Source organism: Myxocyprinus asiaticus, chromosome 28 (genome assembly GCF_019703515.2).
Source record: "Myxocyprinus asiaticus isolate MX2 ecotype Aquarium Trade chromosome 28, UBuf_Myxa_2, whole genome shotgun sequence".
Classification (NCBI taxonomy): Eukaryota; Metazoa; Chordata; class Actinopteri; order Cypriniformes; family Catostomidae; genus Myxocyprinus; species Myxocyprinus asiaticus.
Window position 1 is genome coordinate 40,142,552 of NC_059371.1, and position 26,947 is coordinate 40,169,498.

Below are 26,947 nucleotides of genomic sequence, written 5' to 3' on the forward strand. Positions count from 1 at the left end.
AAAGCTCGGAGGATCATCAGAGACTCCAGCCACCCGAGCCATGGGCTGTTCTCACTGCTACCATCAGGTAGGCGGTATCGCAGCATCAGGACACGCACCAGCCGACTCCATGATAGCTTCTTCCCCCAAGCAATCAGACTTCTGAACTCTTGATCTCCCACGATCAAAATACATCATCCCTGCACTTTATTACTCTTTTATCTCACACCGGACTGTCATAAATTATATTACTGTCATTATATTATGTCTCTCTTAACAACTGACTATCAACCGACAGCCTGAATGTCAATACAGTACAATACTGTACATTCCATATATATACTTTTTTCATATATATTTTAATTTTTATTGAATAATGTGTATCTATATAGTATCTATATAGTAAAAACAAAAAAAACAAAAAAAAAAAACAAAAACAGCATATTGTATACTGTGCAATGTATGTTATTATTGTATATTGTTGAGTGTAATTGTGTATAACAGATGTTTAAATTGTGTTGTGTTAATTTGATGTTTTAAGTTGTGTAATTATGTATAACAGATGTTTAAATTGTGCTGTGTTAATTTGATGTTTTAAGTCGAGTTTAATTATGTATAACAGATGTTTAAATTGTGTTGTGTTAATTTGATGTTTATTGTAAATTGGTATATGTCTCATCACTGTCACGACTGCTATGTTGATCGGAACTGCACCCAAGAATTTCACACACCATTGCACTTGTGTATATGGCTGTGTGACAATAAAGTGATTTGATTTGATTTGATTTGATTTGAAGGTCAGTGACATTTTTTTTTGCTTTATTGAATTTGCTTTAAAAATGTAATTCATTTATTGAAACATGAAAAACTTAAGCAAAATACATTTAATTCACATCATTTAATTGCACTTTAAACTAAACGAAATAAGCAATAAAATAACAAAGTGATCAAAATATCTTGTTTAATCAACCACCTCCCCAAATCCAAACATTCACAGTCTCCAACAGCTCCATATGCCATCATGCAAGCATCCGTCAACACAGATGGAAAATTACTAATAGCCTACAAATTAAGAACTTAAGACCGTTACAAATGTGAAGACAATAATAATCACAATAAATAAGCCTAATAAATTCCCTTGTGTTCCCAAAATAATGCTGCCAAATGAGTGTTTTATCGAATTTGTGTTTGTATTGCGTTTAGGAAAAGCAGTTAATGCTGTCTAAAGAAAAGAAAAGAAAACTCAATTTTAGGTTTAAGGTGAACGTGTCTCGCATTGCTTTATGATTTAATCACTTTTAATCACAATATTACGCTGCGAGTTTTTCAGGATAAATCAGTTTGTGATTCACTCCAGTTCAGTAGATGGCGGAAGAACAGTGAGTTGTTTTTATAACCGCCAATAAAACAAGATGACAGAAGAGCTGATAGTCCGAGAGCTCAATTCGGTAAGTGTTTAATGTGTTTTACATCATTTAATATATTTAGGTTTTAATCAAAATGTATGTGTATATTGATGAGTATTTTTCTGTGCATGTTTTTCTCTCTTTAGCGTTTTAATGACTGTTAAAGAAGCTTATTATCTCAGTACATCACATTGATTTGTGACTGATGCTTTTAAATATTCAGTTTCAGGAAAAACAAGCTGATATATATATATATATATATATATATATATATATATATATATATATACAAAAAAAAACATTACCATTATTATAATATATATATATATATATATATATATATATATATATATATATATATATAAGCTCTTTAAAAACAACAGCTGTTTGTAAATGAGTTCAGTTTAGGTGATAATATATTGTAGTTTATAGCCTATTATTATAGCTGATAATATTCCTGTTGTCAATAAAATAAAACCAAGCTTACATTTATTTTTTAGGCAAATGTTGTTTGCACCCTGTTGCAAATAATGGTATATCCTGTTTACACCCCTGTACAAATAGAGGTAGATATTATTTACACCCCAGCCCTGGTGCAAATAATGGTAGATACTAATTGCTGCAGCGACACCTACAGTTCAGTTAGTTGTATATTTCCACCAGACTATTGGGGTACAAATAGCTGCACTGTGTGGCAGATGCTATTTACACCAGGGTGCAAATAGACACACTATTATTTTTATAACATCTCTGAAAAATATTTTTTTAAATAGAGCTGTTCTTGTGTGTAATCATATAATATATATTTTTTGAGTTTGATGAATGTCAGTCCATTATAATGATGATGTTTTTGTGTTCAGATGTTCATCATGAGAGAGCAGGTGGATGTGATCTGCTGTAAATCAGTAGGAACTGATCTGTCCATGCTGGATATTGATGATTTCATCACAGAAATCTCTCAGCTGAAGAAAGAGGTGACGTCACTGAAGACAAAACTGATGGAGAGAGACGACAGGTCACAGGTTTAACATTCATTTCATCCTTTCCATGAATCACTGGCTACATTCACATCACAGCTGAATTTGACCCAAACCTGATTTTCTGCTTAAATCTGATTTTTGTTCACATGACATTTTAAATGTTGCCCATATCAGACACTGGTCTGAACAGCCGATGCTCGTTAACTGACCCGCATAAAACAATCTCTGGCATGCTCATCATTATAATACAAATAATTAATTAAACTGCATTTTTTTTAAGCAGAAAGGACACTTATATATAATTTGTCTGCAGAGTTGGAGAAAAACCATCTTGATGGATAAAGTATTTGTATATAAAGTAATTTCCCTTTGTATGGCGCAAATTCATCATCATCGAAGCTCAAGAGTGTAATATTACTTATGAGTGAAACAGTTAGAGAAATATGGAAACTGTGTTTTCTTTGAAAGTGACTTTCATTTTCTTTTGTTAAAAAGTACTGAATGCATTTACCAGAAAACATATTACTCGCAATTCAAAGTAAACCATAACACGCCAAGGGAAAGTGACCGTATTAAGCCCATGTACTGTGTTTATTTAAAAAAGACAGAAAGCGAGAGAAAATGTTGTTGTTGCAGAGGAAATGCACATATTTGTTGGTATCATTTTTTTTTTTTTATTATTTGGAGCCAAACAAATGTTTAGTTCTTGAGTTATTTGGGACCACGTGCAACCACTGTTCAGCGGCCATTTTGAAAGTTGTTCTAAAACGTCACTGTTTTTGAAGACATCAAAAAAACACAATTTTCTGGAGTCAGATAAACTAATTTGGTGAGGAATGATCAAAAATTAAGAGATGAATAAATCGAATGCAACTTGATATCATATTTTTTGTTTGTTTTTGTATTTACAACCCTCTTCTGTCATGTTGGAGAAAGAATCGCCATTGGCTAGTACATTTTTGTTTTTACTCGGCAGACTAGAGTCCCGATTAGATTTATTGCGGCACGGGATTAAATTTCAGAGTTGAAGGCGGGAGCAGACGATATTACCATGAGATGTGGACGGGAGCGGGCAGTCAAAGAATAGCTGAAAAATCCAAGATGTGGATGTACTGAATGAGACACAAACACATTTTCCTGCACACTCATGAGACACAGCATGCAGGGAAAGAGGCTGAATCCAGCTTCTTAATCGCTTGCTTTTTATTCTGTAAAAGTATCTCTGTGCTTCGACACTACACAACTCAATCACTGGTGAGTGAAATGTTAATATTTAATATCCAATGGCTAAAAACAGACATATTTTAGTCGCATAGTGCAAAATTTACTCGCAATGTAGAGGGCTGATTTGACAGCAGTACTTTGTATTTGAAAAGATGGATTTCATGAGTATCTGGAGCTAGTGCGGGACACTGATTGAATGATGTTCACAAACATAGATGCAGTAAAATAGAATAATAAAAAAAAATGGCCACATTCACTTCTGTTGTAAGTGCTTCACTGTAACACAGTTTTTTGTTTGTTTGTTTGTATTTTTTAAGAAAAGGAGGGGCAGTTAAAATACATTTTTGTGGTAATCAACATTATGCCACAAATGCTGTTGATTGAGCTTCACTCGTATTGAACCCGGAACATTCCTTTAACATTGTCCTCAGAACACTTTAATTCAACTGAATCTATTTTCATTTCAGGGAGAAAATGAATTGGCAGAGATAAAAAATAATACATATATGGATTGCCCAAATTTTATTAAAGCTTGCCAGATTCCTAAATTAAATGTTTACTTAATTGGTTATGATGTTTGAGGTCTAAATCTAAAACTTAGTAAATAATTATTTAGTTAAATGTGAAGCATTATCATTTTAAAAGCATAGTCGGCTTATTAAGAACACGTGTGAGCTTAAATGGTACACATGTTCCTTATAAGCCCTCTCTGGACCTTTCACATTTGTGAAGTAACTTAATTTGTCAGTTTATGACAAAATATAACATGAGTGTTTAGATGAGAAATGAATCTTTGATTTAATGTTCACTTTATTGGAAGACTGCTAACATTTCCATAAGATAACATGTCAAACTTAGTTTTAGGTGGGCTTAATTGAGTCACATATGAAAGTGGCCCAGATTGGATTTGAAAATGTCAGATTCAAGCACTTGTGGCTGTTCACATGGTCGACCAATTAACAGATCTGTGTCACATGTGATTTAAAAATCTGATTTTGGCCACATTCAGCTGCAGTGTGAATGTAACCACTGTGTCTAATTGTCTTTTCCATAGCAGTCTTGTTAAATTTGAATTAACTTGCTTTGGCTAAAATCTTAAAATCATGTATTTTGAGCGAGGTAAAGTTGAGTTTGTAACAGTGTTGGGGAAGCTACTTTGAAACTGTAGTTTGACAAGCTATAAGCTACTCATAATTTAAAGTAGTTAAGCTACAGTCAAGCTACCCTTTTGAAAAAGTAGTTAGCTACACTACAAGTTACTATCAGTGTAGTCTGCTACAATGAAGCTACTTAAGGCAATATTTTTGTATAATGGTACTATCAAATCAATTATAATAATAACTAAATTTACACTAATAACATTTATTAATTACTACATGTATTAACAAAATAAATGTACTGTATTTAATTAAGTATTTTAAAATGTAATACATTTAATGAATAGTAACATTAATATTTTTAATAATGGGCATACATTTTTTATTTTATTTTTTAAACAGAAAAGATCAGACACCATTAAAAAATAATAATTATACTATACTTCACACTTTTCAGTCCTCCTGCTGTGCCCAGGTGTAGCCTGCTTCCCTAAAGATCAAATTTTTATGACAAACTCTCCTTTGGCTGATGTTTTGTGCTTGTCACAATATATTTAGTATGGATAATATGTGAATAGAGACTCAGGGCTTGTTTCTCCTGTCACCTGTGTTCTTGTTCATTGTATTTTCAGATTTTTTTGCCATTGACACGCAAGTGCCAGCTTTATAGGTCACATACAGAGGCAGCCCTCTACATAGTGAGTAAATCACTTGCATTTGTGACCAAATTTCACACTGTGTGACTGAAATATGAATTTCATTTGCAACTGGCAAGTAAAAATTCAGATTTTACTCACCAGATCTTGAGTTGTATAGTGGTGAAGAAGAACTTGAGCACCGCAATCCTTTTACTGAACAAGAAACTGGCGATTAGGAAGCTTGATTCAGCCTCATCTTTTACAGCGTGTTGTGTCTAGGGATGTGTACGAGTACTCGGACATGGGCAGCATTGATCGATCATGAAAACGATGATCGACAACTAAACACAAATGTGTCAAAGTGGGAGCTTATTTTTAATTTTGAGATTGATTACATTGTGATTTTGAGGGGTACTTTGATTGTCAGAGACGTCTCATAGCAACCTCCCCATCTTTGTGCACCACTCCGGATATGGGGGTGCACCAGCTGACCTCCAACCCCTCAAAATAACCTGCTTGGTGATCATCACACAGGTCAGAACCCAGTTCTCTATATGACAATTCCCCACATCGATGACAGCCCCATCGCCCAGAACACAAAGTCTGGGGCAAAACGAAACCCAAGTGCCTACCAAATCACACACAAAATTCTGAACCTTCAACCAGAATTTCTGGATCTCGACACACAACCAAAAAACATGGGCCATGTCTCCATCCTCCAATTGGCATCGCCGGCAGGTGGGTGTATCTTTAAGACCAAGCCTATACAATCTAGAGGGGGTCCAATAAAATCTATGCAAAATTTTGAATTGCATAAGACAAACTCTTGATGCAGACTTAAAAATTTTAAGAGTCTTAGCCCACTCTCCCTCCTCCAATACCAAGTTGAAATCTTTCTCCCATACTCTCTTGAGAGAAGTTAAAGCTCCGTCCCCCAGACTCTGAATTAACAGGGAGTAATACACTGATGCCTCATGACCTATTCCAAAAGCAGTAATCGGGGCCTGTCTCCTTCAGCAGATCTGCGAGCCGGGACTCTGTGAGCTCGCTCGATTTCCAGTTTATGGCCTGTTATGTTGAGCAGACTCGGGAAGAGCTCATCTAGGAATTTCACCATATCTCTGCCTTCTTCATGCTCAGGAATTCCAACAATCCATATGTTATTCCTTCAGCTCCTATTTTCGAAATCTTCCAGTTTTCCCAAAATGTGTTCCAGGTCTATTTTGGATGCGGGCGGATTAGCGGTTAATTCCCTTTCTGATGACTCCAGATAATCGATCCGTTTCACAGCATCTGCCACTCTTGTGACCAGCTCAGAGAATTTTGTTTCCATTTTGTTTCCAGGGGGTTCTGAGACCACTTGTTTACATGTACATGTTATACCGCTCTGAGAGCGCTTGGAATGCTCAAACAAACTAGGTGTGAAAACGCCCTCAGTATCTACACATCGTATCATGGTGGTTTTGGGCTTGTTTTAAATGTGAGAATTTGCTTTAAGTAGTCATGTGTAACAGTTTCTCATATTCTTTTTATGTTTCATGAGAGAAACGCGACAAGTAAGCCACATCTGTTTATAACATCTGTAACTATGCTGTGCACAAATAAACAGCTTTTAGTCTGAGTAAAACAATTCGCCTGTTGTATTCTATTCATTCATTAACGTTAGCGACTGTGGATATTTCTGATATTTGCAACCCTTTTTGCAATGTATTATTTGGTTCACTGACTGAATGTTTTTACTAAGAATGTGATGAAACTTCATTTTGTGGGCATGTGAGGAGTTGCGTTTGACAGCAGTCTAGTGTTTGTTAGAACAATAACGTTTTGATAGACAAAACAGTTAAACTGGTTGCATAAAATACTTTGTAAAGACAATATATTCTGAATTGGCAACTTTAAAACGCTTCTACCGTCTCTATGCCATCTCTGTTTTCATATATTTGGTGCGTGTGTTTGACCAGCCGACATTAGTTTCATATAAATTATGTATATAATTCACTTCGGAGTATAAATCGCTGGATCTTTCAGATGATGAAAAAATCTGTGACTTATATTCCGGAAAATACACAGCATTTATTTATTTTGTGGAATTTAATAATTTTCCATGGCACAGTGTTTAGGAAACACTGCCATATTAAGCGTGAGTCTGACAAAACAGGTGTTCTATTTAATAATTTGCAGAGTTGTAGAACGTTCTTTTAAAAGTGTACATTCGTTATTGATGTTTCCTACTGAGAGCGGCAGAGCACTTCTAACGATTTCTTTCCCACAAATACATACAACGCGCAGAGAAACAGCAGGCAGGCGAGGGAGAAAGAGAGAGAGAACATGTAAAAAAATATTTTGAAAGAGTGCGCACTCTCTTTAAATCTAACCCTAAACTGAGCTACTGTCAAGCTACTGAAAAATATAGTTAAGTTAGAAGCGTGGCTACTTGTTGTCAGCTACTCCCCAACATTGGTTTGCAAGATTTCAAATAATGTGATATATGGCTTTGACTCTGTCATGATGAACAGTACAGATGTGATTGTGTTGTGTTTGTCAGGAGCTGGAAAAGGTTTCCTGTCAATCTTCAGTGTGTGTGACTGATGGGACCTCCACAGAATGTCAGGATTCAGTGTGGAGCGGCAGAGATCAGTCCACACCACAGCGGCTGCTGGACAAACTCTCTGAACAGAGATCCAGAGACACACAGGACTCACAGCTCACTTTACTCTGTTCTACTGATGCTCAGGAGAGTGTGTGTAACAGTAATCAGGGTGATCAAACCTCCACAGTGTCTCTGACTTCTGTCTGTAACGCTGGAGAACAGCAGATGCTGCAGACACCAGTGAAGATTGAAGTGATGCAAAAGGAGATTAAAGAAGAAAACACAACAGAGGAACAACGGAGTGATGAAGAAGATGATGAACAGCAGATGCTGCAGACACCAGTGAAGATGTTTTCAGTGAAGCTGCTGGACTGCAGGAAACTGATGAAAATGAGAGGAGAAACCACAACAGAGGAACAACAGAGTGATGAAAATGATGATGAAACCACAGCAGAGGAACAACAGAGTGATGAAGATGATTTTATTCCTTCAGGTATGTTTCTTCCTTTAATGTTGTTTCACTTTTTGAGGACAGTCAACTTCCTCATTGTTTTATTGTTGTTTTAGAAGTGCTCAGTTGTATGTTAAAGGGATTGTTCACCCAAAAATGAAAATTCTCTCATCATTTACTCACCCTCAAGCCATCCCAGATTTGTATGACTTTCTTTTTGCTGCAGAGCACAAAGATTTTTAGAAGAGTATCTCAGCTCTGTAAGTCCATCTAGTAGTGTGAATGGTGGCCAGAACTTTGAAGATCCAAAAATCACATAAAGGCAGCATAAAAGTAATCCATAAAGATTCCAGTGATTAAATCTACATCTTCATATGCGATAAGATAGGTGTGGATGTGAAACAGATCAATATTTAATTCGTTTTTTTACTATACTCGTTCACGAGAGGTCTTCTTTTGTTTTTTGCCGATTCACGTTATTCGTGCATATCTCCACCTACTGGGCTATTGTGCAAATATGATTTATTAATTCTTCCCTTTTCTTTCTCCTCCCTGCCCAGTAGGTGGCAGGGTCGATCACCATTCACAGATTTAAGGAGAAGATCAGTCGATTTAGATGGGCAGCCAATCGATCGGTGCATCCATAATATTTTTATTTACATTTTTCCAGAGTCATAACAGTTCTTCATGTCAGTGACTCTGGATTGAAGTTTCTGCTTAAAGTCTTAATTTGTTATTTTAAATTTAAGTGTATTCAGGGCTCGACAATAAGGACTGCCCGATGGCCCGGGGCCAGTGTGAGAGATTTGGGCCATTTGCTAGAATTGTCACTTGTCCAATCGGACAAAATGTTAGAGAGCACAAAAAATACAGAGAGCTAACAAAGTCTTCTAACCAAGTACTCAGAGACGAGCAAGCATGATTTTGCACTGCTGTGTGGCACTCTCTCTCTCCCTGGGCTCTGGCGTTCGCTCTTCCAGAATTACTGCAACAAGAAACAGACCGTACTTCCACCTGCCCAATTGCACACTTCTTTGGGTTTGCCGTGAGCCTCGCTCATCTCAATGATCTCAGGACAGCTTGCAGATGTTGCAGGTGCCATTGCCAGTCATTACTGTAAATAATGATATCATCTAAATAAGCAGCGTCATAAGCACAGTGTGGTCTGAGGAATCGGTCCATGAGCCGCTGGAATGTAGCCGGAGCGCCAAACAAACCAAACGGAAGCATTATGAATTGGTGTAAGCCGAACGGTGTGGAAAAGGCCGTTCTCTCACGGGATATTGGGGTTAAGGGGATTTGCCAATAGCCCTTTGTCAAATCCAGTGTCGAATAAAAGCGAGCTGTGCCTAACCGATCGAGCAGTTCATCAATATGAGGCATTGGATATGCATCAAATTTAGACACCGTATTTACCTTTCGATAATCCACACAGAACGGGACCGACTTGTTGCTCTTAGGAATCAGCAGTACTGGGCTGGACCAGTCAATGTGGGATTCTTCTATTACTCCCATTTCAAGCATTGCATCCAATTCTTCTCATACCACTTTTATCTTGTGCTTGTGAAGTCAGTAGGGACGAGTACATACTATTACTCTGGGCATAGTCATGATGTGGTGCTGTATGAGGTTTGTACGACAAGGTAGAGGCGAGAACACATCTGCAAATTCATTCTGCAACTTAGCAACGTCTGTGAGTTCAGACTGTGAGAGGTGGTCTCCACAAGTGACCAGTGTGAGGTGATTTGGCTTTTAAGTTCACCTCTGGCCCTCTCCGGAACCACCGTCGCCAACGTCACAGGGACTGCCTCCCTCCATAATTTCAGGAGGTTGAGATGGTATATTTGATGTGCGTCACTTCTATCTGTTTGTTTTACCTCATAATCGAGATCTCCCACTCGTCGTGTGATCTCAAAGGGCCCTTGCCACTTGGCGAGTCATTTGGAGCTCGAGGTTGGGAGTAATACAAGCACTTTGTCTCCCAGTGCAAATTCCTGTAGCCGAGTTCCCCTGTTATACAGCCGGCTTTGGTGTTCTTGAGCTTGTAGCAAATTCTCCTGTGTTAGTTGACCCAAAGTGTGGAGTTTTGCTCTAAGATCAAGAACATGCTGAATTCAGTTTTTACTATTTGAAGGTCCCTCCTCCCAAGCTTCCTGCATGATGTCGAGGTCGCCGCGCAGTCGACGCCCATACAGTAGCTCAAACGGGGAATACCCTGTGGAGGCTTGCGGAACCTCTCGAACTGCAAATAATAGAGGTTCGAGCCACTTATCCCAATTCAAAGCATCCTCGTGTACGAACAGGGTTTTATTAAATCGTTCCACCAACCCATGTATTCGTGGGTGGTAAACACTGGTGCGAATTGATTGAATCCCCAATAATTCTTACAGTTCACATAGTGTACGTGATATGAATGTAGTGCCTTGATTAATGAGGATTTCCTTCGGAATCCCCACTCGGGAGATAATTCTGAAGAGTGCCTCCGCAACACTACGGGCTGAAATGTTGCGCAAAGGCACTGCTTCCAGGAAGTGCGTTGCATAATCCATCAGAACTAACACAAAGCGATGTCCACGTGCTGTCCATTCTAATGGCCTGATGAGATCCATGCCAATTCTCTTGAAGGGGACCTCGATTAATAACAGAGGGTGCAATGGCGCTCTTAGGGTGGCCGGTGGATTCACCAACTGACATTCACGGCATGCTGCACACCACCTCTGAACATCCCCGTTAATGCCTGACCAATAGAAACGGGCCATTAGAGGGTTTAGTGTTTTTTCGCCGTAAGTGACCCGCCATTGGATTATGATGAGCCGTCTGGAATAGCATTTCCTGACTGCGCTTTGGTATCAACAACTGGGTTGTATCTTCTTTTGTCTGAGCGTCCTGCGTCACTCGATACAACCTATCTCTAATATTTGAAAAGTATGGATGTGAGTGCCACATCTGGCTGGAGACATTGACCATCAATCACTTTTTCACTTGATCAAAGGTGTGCCTAAGGGTCTCGTATCGTGACTGCTTCAGAGGAAAATCCCCAGCAGGGAATGCTCTAAGGGCTGGGGAAGCCGAGACTTCCCCATCCCTTACGTCATCCTGACGTGGAGCTGATGTAGACAGCCCTGGCTCTGCCTCCCCAGCCAGTGAATCACATACTGATGCGCTTTGTCGCAGGACCCATCCACACACATTCCCCTCAATAAAGAAGTAAATGCCGGCCAATTCATTCCCAATATTAGAAGAAGGGTGAGGTGGGAATTAACTGCAGCCTCGACACTATGTTTTTGTCCCTGAAACTGAATAGTGACTTTCACTATAGGGTAAATTTGAATATCCCCGTGGTATTTGAATATCACACCTTACCTTCACCTTCCGCCCCGTGCCGAAAGCCTTGTCTTGAAACAAACATTTGTGGATAGTGATTTGATTACAACCAGTATCCACCAAGGCTTGATATGTAATTCCCCTGATACTCACAGGTATGCGGTACATTCCAGCTCGATCGGGGGCGGCCCGTGGGGTGTTGAGGACCTGGACTAATACTCCCAGTTCCATCACAGGGCATTGGTCCTGTAAGTGCCCCGGCTCCCCTCAACTCCAACAAGCTAGCCCAGACATTATGCCAACACCTGCAGCAGCATATTCACCATCCTGGGGGGAAGAGCGAGAAAAGACAGGGGGAACCACCGTCTGGACAGACCCCCGTGACCAGGGAGCCGGCTTGGGAGTAAACGTCCCCTGTTTCCTAGGAAACTTGCTCCTGGTGTATGAAGCTCCGGAGTGCCTGCCGGTCCTCTGCTTGAGCCCGGAGAATCACCTGGAAGCACTAGTCTTGGTCTCAACACAGCTCAAGCAGGGCCTGGTGTTGCGCCTGGTGCATGCTGACGAGGGACTTGATGACTTCGGCCAGCGGTGAGGACATAACGGTGTATTATCTTCCTCAAGGTTCCCAGGTTTTGGGACCACTGTTATAGGACTGGTCATTGAGGGAATGAGGAAGTGTGGTTCATGTATCTTCACACCTTTTATTCACAATAAACACCCAATGGTATGGGTTAAACACTCTAACGCATTTGCACTGCTGTATGGCACTCTCTCTCTCCCTTGGCTCTGGTGTGGGCTCCTCTTATCGCTCTTCCCGAATTACTGCAACAAGAAACAGCTGATGGACCTAATTGTCACCCAGGGATGAATCCTTACCACTTACCCTCTCCCTGAACGGACATTCAACCATGACCTCGCCACATTCGCCTTTACAGATGAAGCGTTGAATGAAAAGTAATAAACTTTGTTAAACCCCAGTTATACATATGGATGGAAATCATGAGCTGCTCAAAATCAAAAATGTAAGTATACAGTGTGCCATGTCACCTTGCGGTGAATCCTACTTTAGATTTGTGGGCTATGAACTGTATTCACTCAACTCCTTTAGGGACTACCCTTTATTGCGGAGGAGTCAGGTAAACTTAAAATGTTTCTTACCCAGTTATACTATGTGCTCAGGGCCTACACACACTGCCTACCTGGGTGAGGTGGGTTAGCCTCCCATTCAGTGCACCAGAGCAGACTCTGTTTTTGTAGAAATCAGTCTAGGGCTCATGTGCACTCCCACTGCTCATGTCTGATTGTGATTAGGAGGCAACTTTTACCTATTTTTGTTAAGTGTGTCAGGATATTAATATGAAGATCTCCCTTATGATCTTATAACCTCATGATCTTATGGGAATACCCGTGATGAATTCTTGCTTCAGAGTACAAATTAAGAAGAGGCTTGGGACAAAATTATTAGAGATAGAGGATTCCAGAAATGGTGGACTTCACTCTTTTATTTATCTTCTGTGAGCAAAAAGTTGAATAAAGCTATAGCTCTATAGCAGTATAATACTGAGATTACCACAGACCAGACCTCTAAAATAACATGATAAGCTTACCCTCCATCAGTATAGGTTTTTGTGTCTAATGCAAAGTGTAGCTTGCTTGTAGACTGTTGGCAGAAGAGCTGTGTCTCTGCTTCTTCCCAAGTTCGAGTGCTCGCTCAGCCACTGAGGCGTTCTTATATAGTCAGTGTATCTGGTGCAATTGCTAAATTATTGGTCTGGTAACTGCACACTCATAACACTTTATCAGAATACATGCAGTTCAGAACACAGGACATTTTGCATTACATATAACAGTTTCAGAATTATTCAGTTCCCTTCTTCCCCTTTTAATAATAGTGTACTAATATGTACATACAGTGCATACCCAGGCATAAAACACAGGATGCAGCTAAGGATTCTAATTTTCTCAAATGTCTCAACTACTCACTCACACAATACATTTTTCAACACAGGATGTGTCTTACCTAATATGGGTACAATAGCACATGATGTAGCTAGATAACTTTTCTTTTCACAGTCACCCAAATACATTACTTCTAAAGTATCTCTGAGCTCGTTTACTTTTGGGTTTTACACTTAATTCTTCAATGGTCCCTTTCTAGTTTTAAGGAGGATCTTCTAATCTGAACCCTTATTTAGTTTGGAGGAGGATAACACTCCATTTCTCCCAACAACAGTACATTTAGTTAGGTAATGTTTCAAAGCGTAAACATTAATTCGACTATGGAAAGTCAGATTATCTTGAAATAATCCCAGCGTTACTCATCGTAATTTAATTTTTACCAGGAAGATTTCCAATTAGAGAGCTCTCTAGCTATTTTTTTACTAGTAAGAAGTGAGTTCTGTAACTTATTTTTTACTAGTGAAAATTTCAGTTAGAGAGCTCTACAGTTACATTTGTACATTGTACAATTAACATTCTGACTGGTAGCTCAGCTGAGTCGAACCGTCAATTCTGCCCGTGTCTTCAGTTCAGTGCTCCCGCCTGCTGCTGCTCCGTGCGCGGTTAGAGAGAATCTCTGTACACTTAATAAATAATAATAATAATAATCACAATTCACTCAACGGTGCTGCAGCATCACCACAGTATAATTAAAAATTATGGGTCAAAAGCCTCCTCGCTGTTCTGGCAGCCATACGCACCATAACTAATTTTAGGTGGGCATACGCAATATCCTTTGAAAGATAGGTTGGCGTATGGCGCATGCCCTGACTACACTACAATTCTTTGAACTGCACACACTTGTTTTGTTGATTTATTCTTTATTTTGTACATCTGTGTAGTTGAGATAATTTGTCTAAATCTATTGTTATAATAGAAAACATTCTTGTTGGCAGATTAATTCTGCCTGGCACCCGAACATTTATTTAAACCCACAAACGCCACCTGTACAGAGTGGCGCCTAAACAGGGACTTGAATCTTTTTCATATGTGTGTAATTTAATTGTGTAATTATTTCTCCTGTATTTTGAAACTTGAAACTGGTTTATTTCAGTGGATGTAACTAAAATGTGTAAATACATAGCCTAATTAATGTGATGTTTGTGAAGGGTGAACATACGGTGTGATGCAGAATTCTGGTGATATAATTTCATGATATTAGATGTACACATCTTGTGGGATTTTTTTTTTTTTTTTTTTTTTTTTTTTTTTTACAGCACTCAACTGTGATCTTGAACCACTGAATGTGAATATTTAGTTTGAAGCTAAAAGGTATGTAAGTTACGTGGGCCTTTAATTGAGTCAGTTGTTGAGAGTACAAATGACAATTTAACCTAAAAGTTTTTTTTTTTTATATATATTTCAGCTAAAGAGATTTGATGAGTAAGTGCAGGGAACTTGAAATTGAATTCAATTATGCTGATTACTGCACTTAGCCACCTGGATAATAGGGTGTTTCTACATGTTTAAGATGGGACTGAAAAAAGACTTATGGATGGAAATTGTGTAATTTTGGAAATTTTGTTTTTATTTGAAAGAGATTGAAATGCACAATTTTTCTTTTTGTTTTGCCCTCTTTCTATTTTTTTGGATATTGACATTTTGGCCACCTTCAGGACTGTACTCTATGGCACTGCTCGTGACTGGTGGAAGGTAGCGAGATCCAAACTTTCAAAACAAACGGCAGTAAATACACCAGTTGTAGTACCTCAACAATTAGTCATGCCCATCAGCATTGGTGCATGGCGAGGGAAAGCCATTTTAGACACTGGAGCAAGCTACACTCTCATACATGAGTACTTATGGAAAGAGTTCACCTTACCATCTGACAGTCTTCATGCATGGTCACTAGGTCCTCTATATTTGGCGAATGGTACAGCTGAGATTCCTTTGGGATGGTTAAATCTAATCGTAACCTTTCACAACAAGAGTTTTACCTTACCTGTAGCTGTTCTGGACTCAAAGGCTCTCACCTACGCAATAGTCCTGGGATTGGATTTAATCTTCTTCAGTGGCTTGCAAATGAATGTGATAGATCGAAAATACTCCTTCAAGACTGCTCCTGATAAGGATTATTTCTTTCAACCCGGCTGTGCAAGTGTTCCTGCTACTCATTCCAAACGTATACAGAAAAGACAACACGGAAACAGCTCAGACAGTTTGACTCGCAGCCTTTCCTTGTTGAGTGCTATTCTGCCCCCTCAACCAATGATGAGATCTTTACCAGTCGATATGGATGATCAAATCTTCATTGACACTATAGTCAATCAGATCATTTATCTTCTCAGGAAAAACACCAGCTATGTACAATATTGGAATCTAAACTACAAGTGTGCACTCTTCAACTAGGATGGACTAATGTTCTCCATCATCATATTTACACAAATCAACAGGTTCTAATAAAACAATGACCTTAGTGCATGGCACCTGTCAAGCAAGGTATTGTAAGAGATCAGCTTCAGGGAATGCTGAGAGATGGAATAGTACAACCCTCTCTCTCCGGTTGGTCCTCATCTGTCGTTATGGTTCCAAAAAAGGTTAATGCCCTTATGGAGAGTGACGCTTACTCTCTTCCTAACATCACAGAGATCCTCGAATCACTTTCTGGAGCAAACATTTTCTCTACTCCCAACCTTAACAGTGGATACTAGCAAGTGGCAGTGGATTCCGAGAGTAAGCCGAGAACAGCATTTATCACTCCATCAGGACTGTACCATTTTAACGTCATTCCCTTTGGCCTAAAAAAACGCGTCAGCAACATTCCAGCGTTTGATGGAAATAGTCCCGAGTGGGCTATGTGGATGTACATGCATTGTTTACGTCGATGACATAATTGTCTACTCATCATCTGTAACTCAACATTTAACTGATCTCCAGACCGTTTTTCACAGGCTGCTAGAAGCAGGATTGACCATTAACCTCAGGAAAAGCAAATTCTGTCTTGAGGAAATTACCTTCTTGGGACACATCATTTACACCGAAGGTGTCTTAGATGACCCAAGTAAGGTGGAGGCCATTCGTTCATACCCTGTTCCCACTAATTTTAAAGACGTTCAGAGATTCGTGGGATTGACTGGATGGTACCATCGGTTTGTACCAGATTTCTCCCGAATTGCTGAACCTATCAACGCTCTGAAAAAAAGGGAAAAACATTTCATTGGTTAGTGTCAACAAGCCTTTGAGAAGTTGAAGGCATACATCACGACACCACCCATCCTTGGTAATCCAAATCTTCAGTTACCTTTCATCGTGTACACGGATGCCAGTGACACCGGGTTAGGTGCAGTCCTTACACAGAGGAAGAGGCAAGATACTGAGGATGTTATTGCTTATGCAAGCAGAATCTTAAACAAAGCTGAAGTCAACTACTCTACCACTGAGAAGGAATGCCTTGCCATTGTGTGGGCATTGGAAAAATGGCAACATTATCTAGAACACAAACTCTTCACCGTGGCCACTGATCATATTGCACTGCCATGTGTCATGAACTCTACAAAAACCACCAGCCGCCTTATTAGGTGAGCGTTCCGACTGCAGAAATTTGACTTTATCATTGAATACAGGAAAGGAAAGCTAAATGCAGCTGCTGATGCTCTGTCTCGCATTCCTATCAGGTCTGAAACAGGTTGCAGCCAAAACGAGACTTCAGAATTCCCAGTTTCCAATTACACCATCTGGAAAGAACAGCACAAAGACTCTGAGATTTTGAAAGTGTTTAAAGCTCTGGCAGAGGAACAAACCTTATCATAAGATTGCTACGAAGGCATTGGGGACAAATTATACTACGAAACTCTCCTGTCTGACAACCAGTTTCATTACCCTATCTACATTCTAAGTAGATTCTGAGTGGCCATGGAGGAATCTACAAGACTTTGTGAGGTTGCATTCTGGCCCAGGATGTGGACCGATGTTATGAGCTAGGTCATGAGATGCATGAAATGCCAAACCTTTAAAAGCGAGAATCAGAAACCTTCTGGGAAATTACAGCAAGTCACAGTGTCTCGGCCAAATCACATGCTAGGAGTGGACATAATGGGACCCATGCCTCGCAGTACCACCCGAAATGAGTACCTTCTTGTTTTTGTGGACTGCTTTACCTGCTGGGTCGAGTTGTTTCCCATGCGCAAAATCACCGCCCAGTCGGTTGCGGACATCTTCAGAAAGGAAATCCTAACCAAGTATAGGCTCAGTGAGCACAGTCTAGCCATTGAGAGAGGCAGACACAGAAAAACATGGTTACCCAGAGAAGAAAGAGTATGTGCTTACTGTACGACAGGTGAGGTCGAGGCAGAGGTGCACTTTCTCCTTCACTGTCCAAAATTTAAAGAAACAAGGGACATTTATATGGATATATTTGCAAACAGCATAAAAAACTTTACAACCATGACAGAACAAGAAAAAAATCAAAACAATACTTGGAGAGGGACACACAGCAGCACTGGCTGCAAGATACGTTTTAACATGTCACAGCCTTAGAGACAGTGGGTGAATATTTTTTATGTATATTACCCCAGTTTGTCACCCAATTGTTCACCACAGTGATCCTCAATACATGTATGTGTATGACTATGTGTATACAGTATGTAAACATGTTAGTGATCTTCAGTTTTATGTCAACACTGTGATCTGCCGTTTAGGAATTTTATAATATGTTATGTTGTTTAACTTTCATTAAATTATTGATTAATGTTTTATTTTTATTTTTTTAAATACAACCTGTGCTTTGGCAATATTGTATTATTCACAGTCATGCCAATAAAGCCATTTTGAATAGATAGATAGATACTACAGACAGACAAACAGATAGAGAGAGACAGACAGATAGATGGATACTGTAGATAGATAGATAGATAGATACTATAGACAGATAGATAGTCTTTCTTGTTTAAACTTTTTTATGCATTTTAATGTTTTATGTGATAAGAGGTTATAATTATTTAGTCTGTTTATTTACAATCACAGTTTGTTTTGTTAATGTAAAATGCCATCGTGTTACCACAATAATAGACTGGTGTACAACGTCTCATTAAAACGGACCCATGCATCAGAACCACGACAGACGCGCATGTGCTCATGATATTTAAAGTGCTCACATGTTTCATTCTCTTTCTCTCTCTTCAACAGTTCCCTGTAACTTTTAACTGTCTTGTCTGATGATATAATGGCTAATATCAATAAAGCATCTATCACATACTGTCCATAAGTATGTTGGTATGTCATTTAGACAGAAGTAATTACTCAGTAACAAGAATCTCAAAACTTGAGCAAATCCAGAATTTTCTTCTGGTGGAGTGCTCATGTATCTTTTTCCTAAGCATGTATTTTATCAGCCTGGATCAATACTCAGTTTCTTTGACTCATGAATGTTGCATATATCAGTCTGTGACAAGCAGGCGATACGGGCCATGTAAACTGAAAGCTGTCAGGAGATTGCTGCTCGATAGATTCGCACAAGCGCTTGAGAGCAACTTCAAAGTAGAGGCACTTTACATGTGCTACTGTAAATGTTAATGTCATGTTCATGGTGCACTGTATGTTCAGTTAGTTTGATTCTGTCTTTTGTGAGAAAATGTGATCACTAATGCGTACATACCGTTACTGTTAATTACTATTGTTATTGCCCTTTTCCTTATATATTTTAAAAAATTGAATGTGCAAATAAAATTGTATTACTAAAGTAGAACAAACTGCTGTCTGCCATTTAAAACACGCAAAATCTTTTTTTTATCTCATGAAAATTGTATGCAATTTTTAGTACATAAAGTACTAAATAAAAGTAATCTTTTTTTTAGCAATTTGATGTAAATGTTATTTATTATATTAAGATGTGTGAGATATCATTATATCAGCCTATTGGGCCACCCTTCTCTCTGAATATCACCATTGGCCATTAAAAAAAACCCATTTCGGTCGACCACTAGTTAACACAGCTAATATATCAATTTACAAGAATTTAAAAAATCTTAAATATTGAATTGGCATCGAATCAGGAGGCAGTTCCCACCCCTTATAAATACTGGACATTTGTTGTGTTCTGCCATTTAAATTGGGGTTTAATTTGTTTTCTTTTTATATTTTCCCCTTTTTAATTGATTTGTCAATTTACTGTGTTCATTGTAGAGTTGATGAAAGAACAAGATGAACCTCTAGAGCTGAATGAAGTGGAGGAGAAACTTCAGGATCAGAAACATCATGATTTAACAACTGGAGAAAAATCTTTGAGTAGCTCAAAGATTAAGAAGAATTTATCTCCAAAAAAACTTAAAAGAAGAGCGACCAAAAATAATTTCACCTGCACTCAATGTGGAAAGAGTTTCACATATAAAAGCCAGTTTAATACACACATGAGAGCTCATACAGGAGAGAGGCCTTACACGTGCCATTTGTGTGGAAAGAGTTTTCTTCTTAAATCACAGCTTAATGTGCACATGAGAGTTCATACAGGAGAGAGGCCTTACACGTGCCATCGGTGTGGGACAAGTTTTGCACATACACGATATCTCAGATGTCATCTTCGCCGTCACTCTGAAGAAAGACCATTTCAATGTGACAAGTGCGGTAAAACATTCGTTTTGGCACAATACCTAAAAAATCATCTGAAAACTCACACAAACCAGAGGCCTTGCAAGTGTTTTTTTTGTGGAAAAAGTTTTTCATGCCTGTCCAATTTTAAAGAGCACCAGAAAATACATACTGGTGCAGGGGTTCATATGTGCTTTGAATGTGGGAAGATCTTTACTAATGCCAGCAACTTGAAACAGCACCAAATAATTCATACTGGAGAAAAACCTTACAAGTGCTCACACTGTGGAGAGCATTTCACTCATTCACAACAACTGAAAAGGCATCAGAGAATTCATACTGGAGAGAAAACTTACAAGTGCTCACACTGTGAAAAGAGTTTCACTCAGTCAGAAAACCTGAAAATACATGAGAGGATCCATACTGGAAAAAAACCTTATAAGTGCTCACACTGTGAAAAGAGTTTCACTGTGTCACAAAATCTGAAAAGACACGAGAGAATTCATACTGGAGAGAAACCATTCAAGTGTTCACACTGTGGAAAGAGTTTCACTCAGATGGAAGAACTGAAAAGGCATGAGAGAATCCATACTGGAGAAAAACCTTTCAAGTGCTCACACTGTGAAAAGAGTTTCACTCAGTCACAACACCTAAAAACACATGAGAGAATTCATACTGGAGAGAAACCTTACAAGTGTTCACACTGTGGAAAGTGTTTTACTCGGTTAGAAAACCTGAAAACACACAAGAGAATTCATACTGGAGAAAAACCTTACAAGTGTTCACACTGTGGAAAGTGTTTTACTCGGTTAGAAAACCTGAAAACACACAAGAGAATTCATACTGGAGAAAAACCTTACAAGTGTTCACACTGTGGAAAGAGTTTCACTCAGACACACAGCCTGAAAACACACAAGAGAATACATACTGGAGAAAAACCATACAACTGCCCTTCATGTGGGAAAAGTTTCAGCGCAGCAAGTCATCTATATATTCATGTAAAAAAGTTTTGCCCAAGTAGTAACAGTGAGAAGAAAACATCTTCATGTCCAACGATATCAAGAAAATAGTTTGAAATTTAGATAAATCCGAAGATGGAATTTCTTCCAAAAGGGCAGCATCCTCTAAAGCCCTATTGGGACAGGACCAGTTTTCCATCAGGAGGTTGGGGAATCTGTGTTTCATAGACGTACTTTGTGATTTGAATCAAGTCTCACTGACCCCATTTACACCTGGTATTAAGATGTGATTTTGGTGATCCGATCACATGTGATCAGTGCGAAATACAGGTCTAAACGGGGTCTAAATTGTTTTGTGATCGGAGCAAAAAACCTTACATGAATGTGGTCAAAAATGCATATGACTGCATTGCATTTGAGGTGTAAACATTAATCTGAAGCACCACCCCTCACATGTCAATCAACCGCTGTGCTAAAACAAGAGTTTAAACTTTGGCGGTTACGAGTCGTTTAAAAGTAAATGCTGTTCGATCAGGGAATCTAAAAAAGCGGATACATACGTAAACACGAGGACTTCACAGATCTTCTGTGTGTCTGAAATCAACGTGCAGGGACACTTATAATGGACAATTCTGCTCAATGTTGCTTTTGTGCTTAAATTCAATTTTAGATGTATCTGGGGAAATAGCACACCGTTTTTTAGTTTATCTTACTTTGTCTTTTCTGACCTTGTTGTGCTTTAATGTCATGCAGTAACACAATGTCATTGTAATTGATGTATGTCATCATGAAACAAGAGTCCTTCTCCTCTCAGTGTGATCACAAGTGGTCACAGGAGATTCATTTAAGCAACCAGGTTTAAATAGTGTTGTCTCATCTGACCACATGTTATTGGATTACCCGAGATGCATCTTAATATCAGATGTAAACAGGGTCATTGTAAACCCTAATGCTAAAAAATAATTCATTGTTTTGAGTACGGAAATTTACAAACAGGGTTGGGGAGTATTGGAATACATGTAACGGGATTACGTATTTAAAATACAAAATATTAGTAACTGTATTCCACTACAGTTACAATTTAAATCATTGGTAATCAGAATACAGTTACATTCAAAAAGTATTTTGATTACTGAAGAGATTATTTTGCATTTTATTGTCATTTGTTTCATTTAATATTTGGTCTATTCAGTTGGAAAACATATATCCATACAAATGATGTGATCCAAAGTGCATCTGAACAGTGATGAAACACTTTCTTATGATGTGTTACATTCATACGAGCAGACAGAGAAGTATGGAGTATGTTTGGGGCAGCAGAAATAGAAATAAATGAAGATTGGGGTCACGTGACATGAGGAGGCTAGATGGCTGCTTAATGCTGAGCTCCGCGCCGCGTTGAGAGAATTATCGCACTAAACTAGTATAAGATGGTCAGTTCTAATAGCGATTTGTATCCTGATTGAAGCTGAATGAGCAAAATGTCGAAACAGTTGAAAAACTTGAATGCTGGAGACATTATGAGACATTTGAGATCACAGTCTCCTGAACTGCCTCAGGATAGCGAGAGTCTCTCCCCGCAGCCGGGTCCAGAGAATGAAGTGTCACAAGACATAGCGAATATTTAAACTATGTTGAAGAAAATCTCGGATGATATGGGGAGCATTGAAGATATTCGCAGAACTACAACTTCTGTGGAGAACAAGCTATCTGCGCTGATCACGCGAATCGATGATGTTGAAAAACTTGTGGAATTCCTCGAGGAAACGGAGAATGGCAAGCGAATCCGCCAGCAACTAAATGTGAACTTGATCAGTTAAAAGATAAAGTGGAGGTCATGGAGAATCGGAGTCGACGGAATAATCTCCGCTTTATCGGCGTTTCGGAGGGAAAGGAATGCGGAAACATGATTAAGTTCATGGGGAAGCTGATCTCCACGATAATCGATACATCGGAGGGACGGATCGAGATAGAACGGGCTCACCGAGTATTCAGCTCTCAACCCAATCACGAGGACAGACCTAGGCCTATACTGGTGAGATTTCTAAGATCAATGGATCGTGATTCGGTGTTGCGTGCTGCGTGGGAGAAAGGGGAGATCCACTTTGAGGGTAATCGGATACAGATTTTCCTTGACTTTGCAAGAGCAATGCAACTCAAGTGAGAGAAGTTCAGAGAATGCCGAAGAGTTCTTCATGCTCGTGGGGTGAAATTTGCAGTGTTGTATCCAGCGACCTTAAGGCTTGAGACCAGTGAGGGATATAAACGCTTCGTTTGCCCAAAAGAAGCCTTGAAGTATGTTACAGAGATGGAGCATTGACTGGACTGATCCTTCATGTTGGATCTATGTATCTTTTTTTGGTTTTTATTTCATTATTATGACTTGAGTTGTTTTAGATGGTAAGAAAAGTAATGTGAAATTTAGGAGTTTATTTTACGGCTTCAAGTATTTATTTCGTATTGGTTATGCCATCTATTGATAATGCATATTAGGTACATAGTATGCATACTGACCACAAGTCAGTATGCAACTGTTACACACTCCTTGGTGTGTAACAGTTGTTTGCAGCCTTTGACCTGCATGCGAGTCATGGACGTCAAGTTTTTGTTTGAAAAGACAAAAGACATTTATTGATAATGATTGGACAACTATGCGCTCTGTTCTTGTTCAAGCACAGTTTATCTCGTTCTAATTGGGTTTGGGGTGTCAGTGGCAAAATGGTACATGTATGTGTTTGATTGCTATTTTTTATATTTCTTTTTTTAAAGTTGGTATTGCATTTATCTAGATTACTGCGTCTCACCACATGGAATGTCAAGGGGTTAGGTCATCCAATTAAAAGAAGAAAGGTTATGTGTAAACTTAGGGCAGAGAAAAGGGATGTTCAAGAAACTCACTTGGCACAGAAGGAAGCAGAGAAGCTAACGGGGTTGGATTGGGAAAGTATTCTGTAATGTAGGAACAAGTAATAGTAGGGGTGTGATAATATTGGTAAATAAACAGTTACAATTTAAATGCATTAAGTAAATGAAGGATAGAGAGGGGAGAATTCTTGTTTTACTGGGGGAAATGCATGGGCAGAATATCATACTAGCCAATGTTTATGCACCAAATAGGTATGATCCAGCTTTCTTTGTAAATTCGGAGGGTATTTTATATGCAGCTGGGCAATATGATATTGTTTTAGGTGTGGATTTGAATTTGGTGTTTGACCCGGTGCTTGATAGGAGTAGTTTGATGAGATGTAAAATGACCAAAGCTAGTGTAAAGTTAAAAAATATGTGCAAAGCTTTTGGATTAGTAGACATTTGGAGGCTTTTGAATCCAGATGGGAGAGATTATACATTCTGTTCTGCTTCTCATAATCATGTACTCTAGAATTGATTATTATTTGATATCAAAATCTATTGTCTCTTGCTCGACCTGTTCTATTGGCACCATTATTATTTCAGATCATGCATGGGTATGTATGGAAATGACTCCATATCAGGATAGGCAACGTACTTACAGATGGAGATTCAATTCTTCCCTTTTACAGAGATCTGGTTTTAAGGAGGCTTTGAGAACTGAAATTAAAATATATGAGGAGACAAATGTGGCAACGGCTCCCTCTGCAGGACTTTTTTTGGGAAAAATTGAAGGCAGTGATAAGGGGTTATATTATTCAGTATGCATCATATATTAAAAAAAATATATATTAAAGACCTGGCTAATTTGGAAAGAGAAATTAAAAAGAGGGAATTAGAGATGATGAAAAAGACCACACATGAAGGTTTGAGTTATTTAACGCGATTGAAATATAGGTACAATGATATACTATCTAAGAAGGTGGAGTTTGGATTGTTCAGGGTAAGGCAGAACATTTTTGAATCTGGGGACAAAGAGGGCAAGCTTCTGGCAAATCATATTACGCAAAGAGAAATGTCTGCTCTAATTCCTGCTAGTCAGTCTACTGAAGGAATAATTGTTACTAAGTTAGAGGATATTAATGAGGTTTATAGAAAATTTTATATGGATTTATACACATCTACCTGTGAAGCAGAGGGTGGAGATATAAAGGATTTTTTGAACTCATTAAATTTACCTAAGTTGACAGAATTGCAGAAACAGGATCTTGATTTCCCCCATTACAATGAATGAAATTGTAGAAGTAATTAGGCCCTCCTCTAAGTCTCTGGGGCTGGATGGCTTTACTGCAGAGTTTTTTTAAGTGCTATACTGCTGAGGTGTCTCCATTACTGCTTAACATGTATAATGAGGCAATGGAGAAGGGTGAGTTACCACCCACCCTGTCACAGGCGTTAATTACCCTTATCCTTAAAAAGAATATAGACCCAACTGAGTGTAAGAGCTATCGTCCGATCTCTTTAATTCCTGTGGATGTTAAAATTTACATTTACATTTTACATTTTATGCATTTGGCAGACGCTTTTATCCAAAGTGACTTACAGTGTACTTATTACAGGGACAATCCCCCTGGAGCAACCTGGAGTTAAGTGCCTTGCTCAAGGACACAATGGTGGTGGCTGTGGGGATCAAATCGGCAGCCTTCTGATTACCAGTTATGTGCTTTAGTCCACTACGCCACCACCACTCCGTGGTGGCGTAGTGGACTAAAATACTCTCTAAAATCCTGGCAAATAGGGTGGACAGTGTAATTACTTCTTTGGCTCATGGGGATCAGGTGGGTTTTATACATGGAAGAACTGGGGAGGATAATATTAGGAGACTTATTAATATTATGTGGTCAATGGCTGACGCAAATTCGCCAGTGGCAGCAATTTCACTGGACGCAGAAAAAGCTTTTGACTGCGTGGAATGGGGTTAATTATTTGAGACGTTACCTTCGGGTTTGGGAGTGTTTTTTTTAAATGGATAAGTTTACTGGACACACGACCCCAAGCTGCGGTGCAGACTAATGAGCAGATTTCTTCTTATTTTACGTTGGCAAGGGGGACCCCGCAAGGATCTCCATTATCTCCTCTGTTGTTTTGTTTGGCTTTAGAACCACTCACGGCTGCTATAAGAGCAAGTACAGGCTTTCCTGGGGTTGCTGTGGGGGGAATGGTTCACAAATTGATGTTGTATGCAGATGACATACTGTTGTTTGTTTCAGAGCCCCAAAAGTCTGTACCGTGTTTGTTAGAAATTATTAATTTATTTTCTAAACTTTTAGGTTACAAAGTTAAATGGTCTAAGTCTGGAGCTTTTCCTTTGACAGCCTATTGCCCTGTGTTGTTTTTCCAACCTGCTCCTTTTCAGTGGCCCAAAGAAGGTATACGGTACCTTGGTATTCTTTTTCCTCATAAACTTAATGATTTAGTGAGATTGAATTTTGACCCATTACTGCAGAAAGTTTCGAATGATGTAGGGAGGTGGTCATCACTAAATTAGTCTCTTTGGGGTAAGGTGAATGTTCACAAAATGAACTGTCTCCCAAGAATTAACTATTTACTTCAAGCAATCCCGGCAGAAATTCCACTGCAATATTTCAAACAGTTTGATAAGATAACTAAGTCATTTCTCTGGAATGGTAAGTGGCCTCGGTTGCATATGAGCAAGCTGCAACAGCTGGTTGATAGAGGGGGGTTGGGACTTCCTAAACTTATGTTTTATTATTACTCCTTCAGCTTGAGACATCTGGCTCACTGGTCCCTCCCTCCTGAGAGGACCCCGCCTTGGTTTAATGTTGAGCAATCTATCCTGCTGCCGCCACTGCAATGCTTATCCATTAAATTACCTCAAACAGTACAGTCTCACCCCATAATATCACATCTC

The 26,947-nt window shown here is 38.9% G+C and overlaps 1 protein-coding gene across 1 annotated transcript in view; it reads left to right on the forward strand.

Moving 5' to 3' along the window:
• Positions 1-2,389: 2,389 nt before the first annotated feature.
• Positions 2,390-26,947, forward strand: part of LOC127418788 (zinc finger protein OZF-like) — a 66,890-nt gene continuing 42,332 nt past the window's right edge. Inside the window, exon 1 of the mRNA XM_051659614.1 lies at positions 2,390-2,407. The gene's annotated coding sequence lies outside the window, so the exon portion shown is untranslated. The remainder of the gene's footprint in view (positions 2,408-26,947) is intronic.